This window comes from Prionailurus viverrinus, chromosome D1 (genome assembly GCF_022837055.1).
Source record: "Prionailurus viverrinus isolate Anna chromosome D1, UM_Priviv_1.0, whole genome shotgun sequence".
Classification (NCBI taxonomy): domain Eukaryota; kingdom Metazoa; phylum Chordata; class Mammalia; order Carnivora; family Felidae; genus Prionailurus; species Prionailurus viverrinus.
This window is the reverse complement of record NC_062570.1, coordinates 86,956,234-86,971,539: the sequence shown is the minus strand read 5'-3', so window position 1 is coordinate 86,971,539 and position 15,306 is coordinate 86,956,234. Positions and strand designations below refer to the sequence as shown.

Here is a 15,306-nt window from a genome sequence, read left to right as displayed (position 1 = left end):
AGTTTGTCAAGGTCATACAGTAAGTTAATAGTTACACACAATGGGATTGAGACCATAAGCATGAAAACTGATATCTCAAGTAGAGTCTAGCCATTTACCAACTGCAAAGAAATTATAAAAACAAATTCTTGGCTGAAAACTTGAAAGGATACGTTTGGAATGTTATCTTAATGCACATTACAATCTTGAAGTTTCTTGCCATATCCTAGATAAAGTACTGTGTTTATATTTTATTCATTTCCATGCAAGATGGCTTCTAAAACTAAATGCCAAGAATTCTCACTGACAGTGCTTGGTTCACATTTCTTTGATTATATTTTGCTTCTTTTCTGACAATACAATATTTTATGATTAAAGTATTCCTCTACTCCTAGCACTATAGTTTTTCTCCATATAATTGAAACAATTCCATAAATACCATATGGTGTTGGAAATGTTTAAAGAACCTATTTCAGATTTGAGAGTAAAGTCTTATCTTTAAAGTTACTTTCAGAGAACACATCAGACACACAGAGCTGTCAGGTTTGAACTGTACCAACAATTTTATGTTAACTTATTATCTAAAGTGCAATTCTCTGGCACATGGATATATTCATAACCACAAAGATTAGTGCCTAGCCAAGAAAAGAAAAAGCTTTTAATTTTTCATTACCTCTTCACTATACTACCTGGCTGGAGTTAGACATTTAAAAATCTCATATGATTGTTCAGACTTTCAGAGATGCTAACCCTTAAATTTCCAGCAGAAAACCTTCTGGACAATATCTGAAGAATAGTGGTAGTTTAATATTAGAGTTCAGAGCACAGACTCAAGATCCATATTGCATTGGGTCAAAATGCAGTTTCGCCAGCTGTATGACTTTGAGCAAGTTATTGAACCTCTGTAAGATGGGAATAGTACTGGCACTTGGGTCTTGTGGTTGTTGTAAGGATTAAATGAGATAATACATGTGAATGCTTAGAACAAAATAGTGTTCAGTAGCTGCCATATCACTAGAATTTCCCTTTTATTTTTATTTATTTATTTATTTTTAAATGTTTTTTTTCTTTAAATTTTTTTTTTCAACATTTATTTATTTTTGGGACAGAGAGAGACAGAGCATGAACGGGGGAGGGGCAGAGAGAGAGGGAGACACAGAATCGGAAACAGGCTCCAGGCTCTGAACCATCAGCCCAGAGCCTGACGCGGGGCTCGAACTCACGGGCCGCGAGATCGTGACCTGGCTGAAGTCAGACGCTTAACCCACTGCACCACCCAGGCGCCCCTATTTTTAAATGTTTTTATTTAGTTTTGAGACAGAGAGAGACAGAGCATGAGCAGGGGAGGGGCAGAGAGAGAGGGAGACACAGAATCCGAAGCAGGCTCCAGGCTCCGAGCTGTCAGCACAGAGCCTGATGCGGGGCTCGAACTCACGGACCGTGAGATCATGACCTGAGCTGAAGTCGGACGCTTAACCGATTGAGCCACCCAGGTGCCCCTAGAATTTCCCTTTTAAACTACAGAGGACTGTACTTTTACAAAGACAGTTAAAGATGCAAACTTAGAGTTACAGATGAAAATGTAAAGATCACTTAAGTGATCATGTTGAATTTTTTTTAAGTTTATTTATTTTTGAAAGAGAGAGAAAGAGAGAGAGTGCTCAGGGGAGGGGCAGAGATAGCCGGGGAGTGGGGGACAGAGGATCCAAAGCGGGCTACACGCTGACAGCAGTGAGCCCGATGTGGGGCTCAAACCCACGAACCATGAGATCATGACCTGAGCCGATGCTCAACTGACTGACCCACCCAAGCACTCCGATGATGTTAAATTTTTGATTCTTACAATGTAGCTCTTGGGTAAAATAGAATCATAAGCCTAGATAGACCATAAATTTAGATTCTAAACATTCATTCCACAACCTGACACACATAATAAATGAGATGGTAAATGCTCAATTTTTAACAAGAAGAAATTTGACTCTGGAAGTCAAAGAACAATGTTCCAATTGCTCTAGAAAATCATTCTCCACTGGTAGCAAAATGAAAGCATGCCAATCTACTCACCATTATATGCACAGTATTTTGCACACTGCCACACAGGAGGAATTTAATATGTGTAGAATGACTGACTGATTGACTGGAAGACACAATGCCCTTTAATTCATGGAACTTGAGAGTTTGAAGGGGCCGCCTGCTTATGATGTGTCACAAATAAGGAGCCAGGGGACACATGACTTAAAACTAATTATGTGGTGGGCACCTGGGTGGCTTAGTCAGTTGAGCATCTAACTCTGGCTCAGGTCATGATCTCATGGTTTGTGAGTCTGAGCCCCACATTGGGCTTGCTGCTGTCAACACAGAGCCCCCTTCAGACCTCTGTTCCCCTCTTACTGTCCCTTCCCCACTCGAGCTCTCAAAAATAAATAAAATATCTTTTAAAAACCTAATTATGTGGTTAGTTGTTAATAGAGCTAGGATCCAAAATGTTGACTCTCTGGCTTGGACAGTCAAATAAGTCATTGTCTTCTGTAGTACATGTGTTCTTAAAAACACCAGTCTCTTGCAATATTCATGGAGTAAAGAGTAGAAGAAGTTGTTCTATAATCAAATGATTTGAGGAACTGGTGAGTAAAACAAATTAAACCATGGATCTCCAGGAGGGAGATATGGTCCTCTATGCAGCATTTTTGAAGAGGGTTTGACCATAACACCCCCTTGGAAGGGAATATCTTTGTAAACTGGTAGTTTATGAAACACTGGAAAAGACTGACCAGTGGGCCTCAACAAATACTTATTAAACACCTATTACATGCATGTGTTATGATAGGAACTATACAAAAAGTTAAGGTGAGTTAGACATCAAAGTGTTCCAGGGGCCTTTAACGAGAGAGGGTAAGAGCAGTGGTGGGGGTGGCGGGGGGAGCTCTTAAGAACAGGCACGTATAATCTCCGTCTGTGAATTTGATAAGCATCATGAGAAAGGATCAAATAAAATGCTACTAAAATTCAAAAGAGGGGAATTAGGCCAGAGCTCCATGGAAGAAATAACATTTGAAAGGCAGCTGCTGTGCTCACTGCTATACCACCAATGGAACAAATAACATTTGAGATGAATCTTAAAGGATGGGTATGAGGTGAGTTCTTTTAGTAAAGTTCTGCTAGATTTTGTTCATCTGAAAATGTCTTCATTTTATTCTCATTCATGAACCTTAGCTTTTCCGGATATACAGTGGACAGTTATTTCCTTTCAACACTTTGAATATATTATTCCACTGTCTCCTTGCATTTACTGTTGTTATTGGTAAGTCCACTAACAGTCTGTTTCAGTCCTTTGTAGGTGATTGTTTCTTTTCTCCCAAGCTGCTTTGGAGATTTTCTCATTGTCTTTGGTGTTCTCCAGTTTCCCTACAAACATGTTTAAGACATAAAGTTCGGGGCGCCTGGGTGGCGCAGTCGGTTAAGCGTCCGACTTCAGCCAGGTCACGATCTCGCGGTCCGGGAGTTCGAGCCCCGCGTCAGGCTCTGGGCTGATGGCTCAGAGCCTGGAGCCTGTTTCCGATTCCGTGTCTCCCTCTCTCTCTGCCCCTCCCCCGTTCATGCTCTGTCTCTCTCTGTCCCAAAAGTAAATAAACGTTGAAAAAAAAAAAAAAGACATAAAGTTCTTCTTAATTTATCATGCTAGGGATATGCTATTTCCTATATCTGTGGATTTAGGTCTTTTCATCAGTTCTGAAAAATTCTCAGCTACTATTACTTCACATATTAGGCCTTCCATTTTCTCTATCCTCTTCTTCCAAAACTCCAATTAAATATGTATTAGACATTCCCATTTTATCTTCCATATTTTTAACCTTCCCGTTCATACTTTCCATTCCCTTCTTTCCCATGCCACCTTCTGGATATTTTCTGCAGACAGTTCTTCAATTCACTAATTACCTCTTCAGACATTTAACATGTTCATCAAATGTTTACTTTCAACCATTTTATTTTCATTTCTACGGGTTCTTTTATTCTTCTTCAGATCTACCTGGTCATCCCTGAGGGTCCTTTGTTGCTTGCTTATCTTTGGTATTCCCCTCCCCCCACCCCTTATTTCTTTAAATTCTTCGTATGCTCCAATTCTATGTTAGAAAGGCAGCAAAACGTAGTGGTGAAGACTGCAGACTCTAGAATCAAACTACCTAAATCCAAATCGTAGCATTACCACTTAAGAAATGTTGACCTGGGACAATTTACTTAATCTCTCTGTGCCTCAGCTTTTTCATTTATAAAATGGGGGTGACTAGGGTGCCTGGGTGGCTCAGTTCCTTAAGCACCTGACTTTGGCTCAGGTTATGATCTCACAGCTCGGGAGTTTGAGCCCCATATAGGGCCCTCTGCTGTCAGCACAGAGCCCATTTCGCATCCTCTGTCACCCTCTCTCTCTGCCCCTCCCCTGTGCTCTCTTTGTGTCTCTCTCAAAAATAAATAAATAAATAAGTAAATAAATAAATAAATAAACCTACCTAATAAAATAAGTATTATTCTTAAAAAAATAAAATAAAATGGGGATGATAATAATAATACTTGCTTCATAGAATTGTTATGACAAGTAAATAAGTTAAAATTAAAAACATTTTTGCAGTGGTGCTTAGCACTTAAATCATTGCTTTGGCCATTTTTGTAAATTAAAAAATACATCCTATATCTGAGAATTCCAGTATTTGAAGTTCTTGGGGTCAGACTGGATGTTTGTTTTTCTGCCAACTCTCTCTCTCTCAGTGGACTGCCTCTTTCTGGGCTTGGTGATCTCAGATTTGAACTCAAACATGGATCTTAATGGCCTTCCTATTGTGAGGATTTGTTTCTGCTTTTTGGGGGGGGGGGGTAGAGGGAAAATACCAACCTGAGACCTTCTGCCCCTTTTGGGGTGTCCTGGCCTAATGCAGAAGTCTCAGATTCTTGGCTTCCCCATCTTGTGATGCTTTAGAGCTTCTAACACTGCTACTAATTTGCACTGGCTCTCAGGACAACCCAATTTTCTTATTTTCCTAGCACTCTGACTCTGAGTTCTGGTTTCAAAGCATTTTTGGGGAGAAGAGCTGTCCTTAGACAATTCCCTCACTACTGACATGCCCAGCAATGTATTTAAAAAATGATTCAATTCTGGGGTGGTTGGGTGGCTCAGGCAGTTGAGTGATCAACTTCAACTCAGGTCATGATCTCACAGTTCGTGGGTTTGAGCCCCATGTCAGGCTCTGTGCTGACAGCTTAGGTCCTGGAGCTTGCTTCAGATTCTGTGTCTCCCTCTCTCTCTGCCCCTCCCCCGCTCATACTCTGTCCCTTTCTCTCAAAAATAAATGGACATTAAAAAACATGATTCAGTTCTTTTATGGTTATAAGGCCTTCAGAGTACCTGGTTATCTACAATGCCTGAAGCTACCTCCTGCTTCGTATCAGTCAGAATTGGCTAGCTTATGCTGCAGCAATAAACAACCCCCAAACATCAGTGGCTTAGAAAAACAAAAGTTTCTTTCCCACTTACGCTACACATCCATCTTAGGTCAGCAGAGCCTCTGCTCCATGTCATACTTACTCAGGGACTCAGGCTAATGGAGTTTTGACCATCTGGCACATTGTCAGAACCTGTAACAGGGGAAAATAAATATGATGGTCATACTGTGGCTGTTCAGGGCTTCCATCTAGAAGTTATACACAGTATTCCCATCACACTTACTTGACCAAAGCAAGTCACGCTTGCTTGCAGCAAGTGCTGCAACCGCCCCCCCCCCTTTTTAATGCTGGATAAACATGTGAAAATCACAAGATTATCCTTATAAGAGAGTGAAGCACGAAGGACCACACATAACTCCAAGGAAGTGCTTAGGAAGGAGAATGGGAACTATCAGTGACCATCACTAACAATTACTACATGCTTCTTTTTTCCACCTAAAATTATAAATATTCTTATGTTCTTATACAGACTTGGTAACTATCTTTAAAATTTTTATTATGAAAATCTCAAATGCAAAATAATGTAAAAAATAGTAGCATATAGGGGTACCAGAGTGGTTTAGTCAGTTAAGTGTAGACTCTTGATTTCAGCTCATGAGATCAAGCCCCACATCAGGCTCCACACTAACAGTGCATGGAGCCTGCTTTTGATTCTCTCTCTGTCTGTCTCCCATTCATGCTTGCTTTCTCTCAAAATAAATAAATAAACTGGGGTGCTGGGTGTCTTAGTCGGTTGAGTGTTCAACTTCAGCTCAGGTCATGATCTCACAGTTCATGGGTTTGAGCTCCGCTTCGGGCTCTGTGCTGACAGCTCAGAGCCCGGAGCCTGCTTCAGATTCTGTGTCTCCCTCTCTCTCTGCCCTTCCCCACCCACCCCATGCTCTCTCTCTCTCTCTCAAAAATAAACATCAAAAAAATTAAAAATAAATAAATAAACTTAAAAAAGAAAACAATAATAAACCCCATAACTACAATTTTAAATGTCTAAATAATAGTCTAGATGGGGAGGATTCAAATACATTTTATCATGAAATATTTCAAACATACTAAATTTAAAATGTTGAGGGCTTTTTATATTAAAAAGTAATATATGCTTCTCATTAAAAATTTTTTTATATAAAAAAGATAAAGAAGGGTGCCTGGGTGGTTCAGTCGGTTGAGCGTCCGACTTCGGCTCATGTCACGATCTCACAGCTTGTGAGTTCAAGCTCCACATCGGGCTCTGTGCTGACAGCTCAGAGCCTAGACCTTGCTTCGGATTCTGTGTCTCCCTCTCTCTCTGCTCCTAACCCACTCGCATTCTGTCTCTGTCTCTCTCAAAAATAAATACACATTAAAAAAAATTTGTTTAAAGATAAAGAAGAATGACCAGAATTTTAATAGATGTACATTCCAAATGGAAAAGAAAGTACCAAAAGTGTGGGTATTAGAGTATAGTGAATATTTGCAGAAAAGCAGTTAGCTTAGTTAAATGATAACCCCTTCTGTTAAATAGAGGGAATTGAAAGCCACTGGAAACAACATATATTCAATCCAGCCTTTATTGGGCACCTACTATGTAAAGGCACTGGGATATAAAAAGGAATAAAATGCAGTCCTCACCATCTAGTAATATGATTGAAAACATAACTAGGAAGATTAATCGAGACCATCATAGGAGTGACCAGACACCAATGTGAAGAAACCAACTTCGAAATTACTGCAATCGTCCAGGTAAAAGCTCAGGAGATCCAGGATGAGGACGTTGATGGAGGAGGAGATGGAAAGGAATACATTGAGAGATCTTATGGAGATCACATCTGTATAATATTCTAATTACCTAGATATGGGAAGCAAGGAAAGGAAAGACCCAGAGATCATTTGAAGATTGTAAACACAAAGGACAGGGAGAAAAACCCCATTAATAGAACTAGAAACACCAGGAAGAGTTGTTTTGGTAGTATACATATTGAATTTGAGATTCCATGAGTATATCCTGATGGAAGTTTGATTTATGAAAACAGAACTCAGGGAGAAATTGGAAATCAGAGTCCATGGCTTATACCATTTGCAGAAGATGAAATTGCCAAGGAAGAGCACTGCAAAACACCCCTCCCTTTTTAATGCTGGATAAACATGTGAAAATCACAAGATTATCCTCATAAGAGAGTGAAACACAAAACTATTCCTCCATCCAAAAATCTTGTCCTGTCACAATGAATGAAATTGCATCCTTACGGATCCATTCTTCCGTGTCTTGGGAGCTTTTTAGTTTTCAGTGTCCCCAGTTACAATGTCGATATCCCCTAATGATCCTTAGGAGTTGATCAGAAAATACTTTACCCAGCATGGGTTTATCATGGACTTTCCCAGCTGACAGTGGGCATTAGTTTGAAGTGCTGTGGAGGTTGATCTCCTACTCAGGAGATCAGGAAGAGGCAGCAGGAATCTGAATGGAAAGTGATCTGGTATTAGACCAAACCCCTGAGTCCTTCAAGAGTCTTTTGAGACCCAGCTGTGGGACACATGCATGTGCACACACGGTCACACACACACACACACACACACACACACACACATGTTGTTGGCCAAATGTACATAGTGAGACTGTGGTATAAAGTTCAGCATGGACAAGTCAGCACTGTAGCTTGGTTTGACAGTTGGGATGTTTATATGTCAGGTTGGTTGCCTGAAATATTACATTGGTTCCCTTTCCCTTCATTCAAACTGACTTCCAGGATTTGCAATGCTTTGCCTGGAAAATTTGAGCCGAGCTCAAAATTGGATGCAGCCTCTTCAGATAAAATGCACTTTGGTACTAAGCAGGAGAGCCATAGAACACAAAAAATGGTTAAGATGGTAAATTTTGTTCTGAGAATTCTGATACATGTGTATTACAACAAGAAATAAATGTAACACTTATGATCTTAAAAAAAAAATGTTTGTGCCTTGAAGCACCATGAAGGGTGGTCTGGAGAGGGAGGGCTGAGGGAGGATGCCTTTGAGAAGTGATGAGTCTAGGAGAAGAGGTCCCCTTCAGGAAAAAGTGCAGAATCATCTAAGATGGGTGTCTTCTCCCTGCTTCTTGGCAGTGTCTAGATAGGCAGCATCCAGTGGGGAGAGGCTACATGAGCAAGGCCCAATCCCAGCATGGCCAATGAGTGCCTCCTGGGCCCCAGGAGAGGAACAGAGTACTACTCAGCCTGGAACAGAGAGGGCAAGGATTTAATCTCTTTTGTACATCACTACTTATCAGCCCCAAGTCAGGCTTGGCACATGGTATGTGTTCAATAAATATTTGTTGAACAAATTAATAATAATGATAAGGCCGAGCCCTGGTGTTACATAAGACCCCTGGACTTCTGTACAAGCCTGTGGATTGGAAAGAGGCAGATGGATAGTTACCTTTCTCACAAGTCTGGCAGGAGGGGGACTTGGAGTCAGAATTAGGTGGATTTAAGGAAAATAATAGTGACATATTGCACATCTGATAGGCAATGTTTATTTATTATTTATTTTTAATATAATTTATTGTCAAGTTGGCTATCCTACAGTGTATACAGCGTGCTCTTGGTTTTGGGGGTAGATTCCCATGATTCACCGCTTACATACAGCACCTGGTGCTCATCATAACAAGTCTGATAGGCAACTTTAAAAAATACTATTTCCCAGGAGTGCCTGGGTGGCTCAGTCAGTCGTGTCTGACTTCAGCTCAAGTCATGATCTTGTGGTTCATGGGTTTGAGCCCTGCATTGGGTTCTCTGCTATCAGCACAAAACCCGCTTTGGATCCTCTGTCTGTCCCCTTCTCTTTCTGCCTCTCCCCTGCTTGTGCTCTTTCTCTCTCTCTCTCAAAAACAAATAAATATTTTTAAAAAAAGCTATTTCCCTTCATCCTTTGCCATATGTTATGTAACATATTTTATTTGCAAATAAACTATGCTTCAATTACATAAATGGTAGATGTTCATTTACCAGTGGATAAAGAATTTTCAACACTAGCATAAACAGTGTAAGAGCTGTAATTCTCAGAGTGGAGGTACAAAAGCTTTTTCCACTTGGGATCTCTAGAGAATCAGACATCATGCCCATGGACAGCCATGGGTATGAGTCAAGTCTAGGATAAACCAGTAGGGCCTCCACCTGTCTCCCCTAGGCCTTGAGGTCAGGGGCTGCAGTGGAGAGGGTTGGAGGGTAAATGCAGGAGACCTGGGTCCCACTCCTAGCCCTGTCACCACATGGTCTCGGGTAAGCCCTTTAACCTCTTCTGCCAAACAAGTGTCAGGTTTGATGGTCCCCAAGATAGGGCTGGGGTTCAGCCCGCACACACTTTGTCCAACCATCCCGATGTCTATGGAACTGTGTCTTCTGACTGGTTTAGCATCTACAATATGGTGGTTAAATATTCTCTATGTCATCCTCACTGTCAGGTCTCTTCCATGTGAAGACAGTCTCTTACAGGTCTGCAGAAGACAGGTAATTTGGCTTTCCAGAAGCAGGAGAGCCATAGACACTCATCCAAAGCATCAACTTATCTGATTATAGGGGCGCCTGGGTGGCTCAGTTGGTTAAGTGTCCAACTTCGGCTTAGGTCACAATTTCACAGTTTATGGGTTTGAGCCTCGTGTCAGGCTCCGTGCTGACAGCTCAGAGCCTGGAGCCTGCTTCATATTCTGTCTCCCTCTCTCTCTGCCCCTCCCCAACTCACACTCTGTCTCTATCAAACATAAATAAACATAAAAAATTTTAAGAAAGCATCAACTTATCTGATTATAAATATTACTCCTGATGACTCCAGGAACAGTTACCATGAACCATATAAAACTAACTGCTTATCACTGGCTCTATGCTCCAATTTTCCATTTTCCACCATCCTCTAATACTTTTCTCCCTCTACTGTAAAGTGATATGTTCCCTGACTTCAAGACACGTGGACACCTTCCCCGTTGATGTGGAAAATAAAAGAAGGCTTAAACTTAGAGCATCTGGGGTTGTCCCATGAAGCCTCATCATTCTTCTCAGGAAGAAAACAAAACACAAAGAGAAGTTGCTAAGGTAAGATACTGTCTAGCAGCCAGGGAGCAGTCTGTGTTCTCATTGCTCCATACCTGCCCTCTACCCAGAACATCCTCTCTAAACCCTTTCTCCTGATGACCTTCAACCCATCCTTCAATGCCCCAACCCGTAACTATTTTACTTCCATAACACTTGTTACTCCCCCCCTCCCCCACTGTTATAGAACTTACCATTTGGTGATATAAATATTATATATAAGTCTACTTCCCAACTAGAACTCTTTAAGGACAGAGATTGGGTTTTGTTCTCTGTGTCCCATTGTCCAGCACAACACGCGGCATGGATAAGTCAGATGTGCAAGAAATGTCATTCATGTCCTAAATAACACTAAGCTCACTGCCTCCCCACCTACCCCGTAGCTAAGTGAACCAGGAACACATGTGTCACCCCTTGATCTGGACAAGCCAGATTTGCTTACAAAATTTTGAACTAAAGAGTATAAGAGGGGTGCCTGGGTGGCTCAGTTAGCTAAGCATCTGACTTTTCTTTTAAGTTTATTTATTATTTTGAGAAAGGGAGAGAGTGGGGGAGGGGCAGAGAGAGAGAGAGGGAGAGAGAGAATCTCCAGCAGGCTCCATACTGTCAGTGCAGAGCCTGACGAGGGGCTAGATTCCAAGAACCGAGATACCATGCATGACCTGAGCCAAAATCAAGAGTTGGACCCACAACTGACTGAGCTCCCCAGACACCCCTAAGTGTCCAACTCTTGATCGCAGTTCAGGTCTTGCCCTCAAGGTAATTAATCAAGTCCTGTGTTTGGCTCCATGCTGGGCATGAAGCTTGCTTTAAAAAACAAACAAACAACAACAACAAGAAAATAAGAGTTAGGGCTAGGAGTCAGAAAGTTTGGCACTGGAAGGTCTCATAAAACTCTGACCTCCAAAATTCAACCTTGACACAAGAACTTTGGTGCAGGAAGTTTATCTGGGAGGTTATTCAAGGAAGTACAAATGAGGGTGGGGAAAGTGAACCAGAGAAGGGAGAAAAGCCCATATAAGGTGTATTAACATGCAGGTTGTGACCATGGGAAATTGTGGTTTAATCCTGCTTGAGATGCCCTGAGAAACAGTGAGGGACACACCTCAGAACTGCCCCACTGGAGAACCAGAAGGCTGGGGCATTTCTGCAGTGACTCCTGATGTCTACTGTTTGGGGTTGCACATTCCTGCAGCCCAGCAAGCTTCCTGGTACAAGAAAACAACTCTTTGAGGAGCATAGAGATGTGGATGCTTGAGGTGGGGAGTTGCCAGTCCATGAAAGATGGTCTACCACTACTGCAGGTGAACAGGGCCAGAATGGGCCAGAGAACCTGGGCAGTGCATCAGCAACACCTGCTACAGTCACCCAAAGCCAAACCAAGCGTAAGTGATGGAGCAGTGGGAGCCAAGAGCCTTACAGAGGGGGCTGATCCCCAGAGAGGAGAATGGTAGGGAAGCTGGCAGAGAAGGAAGAGAAGCAGAGAGCACAGACAGCACAGTCACAGACACAGAGCAGAGGTCTGGCCGTCACCCTTTCTATTTAGCATCAGCCTGAAGAGGCCCATGTGGCACAGTCCCCATAGAGATATGACACAGGCTTTGCAGCTGGCCATCAGTCTTCCATCATCCTCTCTTCCATAATTTCTCCCTGCTCCTATTCGTGTATTTGTTGGCCCATCCTTCTGAGCTTCGCTGACCTGTCATGAGTCAAAGGACTCCTATCTATATCCCTATTTATCTGCTGAGCTAAACTCTCTGCTTCTTTATCCAATGACTTGGGGGTCTACAGCCTCTGGAAAACCTGTATTCTAACATCTAACACAACACTCTCCTTTTTATTCCTTTGCAGTAGGTCCCGTATTATTACCTAGACCCTTTGGGTCAGCCATCCTGGGTCAAAGTTGTTTGCCAGAATACAAAAGTGATGGCACAAAGGGAGGCCAGGGCAGAAAAAACAGTATACATCACAGGACACATCTAACTCTGGTAGTGTAGTAAAGAGTTCAGCTTATTGGCTGGAAGCAGCCACAGTACTAATTAATGCTCACTGGCTGAGAAAAGTCAGAATGGTTTCTTTACTCTAGATCTCATTGGCTGAGAGCATCTGATGACACTCAGAGACTGGGGAGAAACTGTATATACACTCAACATGTTTTTTTAAAAAAAGTTTTATTTATTTAAGTAATCTCTGCACCCAATGTGGGGCTTGATCTCATGACCCTGAGATCAAGAGTTACATGTTTTACTGACTGAGCCAGCCAGGTGCCCCTACACTCACATTTTTATTTTGGAAAATATCTCAGATAAAAATAGTGCAATTATTATTTGATATTGAGGAGGATAATCCTAAATATTAAAAGTATTCCCTGATGCTTAATTCTAAGGGGTTCTATTCTATCAACAATAAATCCCTTTTACTTAAATTAGTTTGAGAGGCTTTCTGCTCCTTTCCCATCAGACCATCCTATGTCAATATCATGCCACCTGTATTAGTCAGGGTTCTTCAGAGAAACAGAACCAATAGGAGGGAGGGAGGGAGAGACAGAGAGAGAGGGAGACGGAGAGAGATTTTTATATTTTTAAGGAATTGGCTCACTTGATTGCAGAGAATAACAAGTCCAAAATCTGCAGGGGTAACCCATTGGTGGGAGACCCAGGGAAGAGGAGTAGTTTGAATCCAAAGGCAGCCTTCTGGCAGAATTCCTTCTTCCTCAGGAGAAATCAGTCTTCTTTCTATAAGGGCTTCAACTGATTGGATGAGGCCCACCTACATTATGGAGGGTAATCTACTTCACTCAAAGTCTACTGAATAAAAAGACTAAACAAAGTCTACTGACTGAGTAAATCTCAACTAAAAAGATAATCTCAACCAAAAAAAAAAAAAAACCTTCACAGAAACATCTGGAATAATGTTTGGCCACATAGTTGGGTTGAGACAAAAAATTAAACATCACACCCCCATCTCTGATCCTTAACAGTGGCTGCCTTGAGGACCACGTTGCAAATGATTCTGAAGCCACTTCAGACTCAATAGGAAAGAACACCCCGGTGAACTAGTAACATCTGCTCTGAGCACAGAAGGGAGGAGAGATAGCCTGTGTCATCTATTTGCTATTCCATCAATAGAAGTTTTTAGTTCATGCTTATGGAATGAATGAACAAATGACAAATTCTGTCCATTTTGCCATTACACCTAGGACTAATCTCGATTCAAGCTTGGATTGTTTTGACATTAGCCAGGCAGGCCGAGCAAATTCTCAAGTGCGCCTGAAAACACGCACATGAACCCTTCCAGCCGCTTTGTTAGCAACATCCCCAGAGTGGAAATAACCCCATTGTCCATCAGCAATACATGTAACAGTTCAGTAAATAAAAAATATTCTGTCACAATGATCATGCCATGATGAATATGGACTAGAGCTCCATACAACACAAGGTACTCTTACAAACATAATGGAGCAAAAGAAGCCAGATACAAAAGAACAATACATTAATTCCATTTATATAAATTTCGAAGATATAAAAGTAAACTATATTCTATATAGATGCACACTTGGTGTTTTGCTTAAAAAAGCAAAGAAGTGGTCCCCATGAGTGCCACAATAGTGGTTATCTCTAAGAGCATGAGAAGGGTTATGGGGAAAAGTTAGCAATAGTATATACATCTTGACTTGGGTGTTAACTTTATTTTTTAAAATTTTTAGTGTTTATTTTTGAGAGAGAGAGAGAGAGGGGGGGGGGGGGAGGGGGAGATAGCGAGGGAGACACAGAATCCGAAGCAGGCTCTAGGCTCTGAGCTATCAGCACAGAGCCCGAATCAGGGCTTGAACCCATGAACCATGAGATCATGACCTGAGTCAAAGTTGGACCCTTAACTGACTGAGCCACCCAGGTGCTTCTGGGTATTGACTTTAAAACAACTTGTTAAATGGCTTTTTTCCCCTGTGTGTTAAACTTGACAATCAGAAACTTAAAAAAGATGTTCCCAAGGTCTCCTTATGCCAATTCCTGAAGGAAAAAAAGAAAAAAAAGCAAACATGCAGGGGACATCACAAACCTCTGACCCACTCCTCATTTAGACTCTGGCTAAAGTGTTCAGTCACCGACTTTCCAGCCTTCTTCCTCACTAGTGTCTACTTTGTACCCTTTCCTGTCTTGCCTCTTCCTCCAGAACAAATGTCTCCATTTTAGTACAGTGAGTAGATTTATAATATAACAAATCTAACAGTTGAAAGTCCTAAAATTCATCCTCAGCAAAACTTGCAAAGCAGCTGCAAAAAAAGATGAATGCCACCCGTGGGATCAAAAGCCTAGAAGGGTTTCGTGGAAAAGTTCAGTAGTGTGTGCATGCAAAGTCTATTGTGAGCATAAGGCCCCATTAGAGGATAGAGTGTCCGCCCATCTCATTACGGGCTGGAAGTTTCCGAAGGCTGTCCTTTCTAGTACAGAACCCCTGCTAGGCTCTTGTGATTTGCCTTCTAGGATCCTACGTTTAAAATTCGGAATGCAGCTTAGACAGACACAAGCAGAGCGATTTTAAGGGCAGGTGCTGGAAGTTTATTTTTGCCTCTTTTCATAGTCTTTAGTACTTGGAAATTTTTAGTTAAATATACTTCTTCCCTCTGGAAAACAGATTCACCCCTCTCCCACCTCTGCCTGGGGAATAACAAATTTCATATGGAAACCTGAAAACCCATAGAGAAATATGTGATGCTTCAGACACCTCATGTCAGACTGGCTGTCACAGACCCCGGTTTGGGTCAGGCTGTTTAAGCATCTTTGGAACAAGCATTTATCTAGAG

The 15,306-nt window shown here is 41.7% G+C and overlaps 1 long non-coding RNA gene across 3 annotated transcripts in view; it reads right to left on the bottom strand.

Annotated features, from left to right (window-relative positions):
- LOC125177248 (uncharacterized) overlaps positions 1–15,306 on the bottom strand; it is an 88,521-nt gene that overhangs the window by 33,669 nt on the left and 39,546 nt on the right. For all 3 annotated transcript variants that reach the window (XR_007156545.1, XR_007156546.1, XR_007156544.1), the window contains exon 3: positions 5,555–5,604. This is a non-coding gene — a long non-coding RNA (uncharacterized LOC125177248). The remainder of the gene's footprint in view (positions 1–5,554; positions 5,605–15,306) is intronic.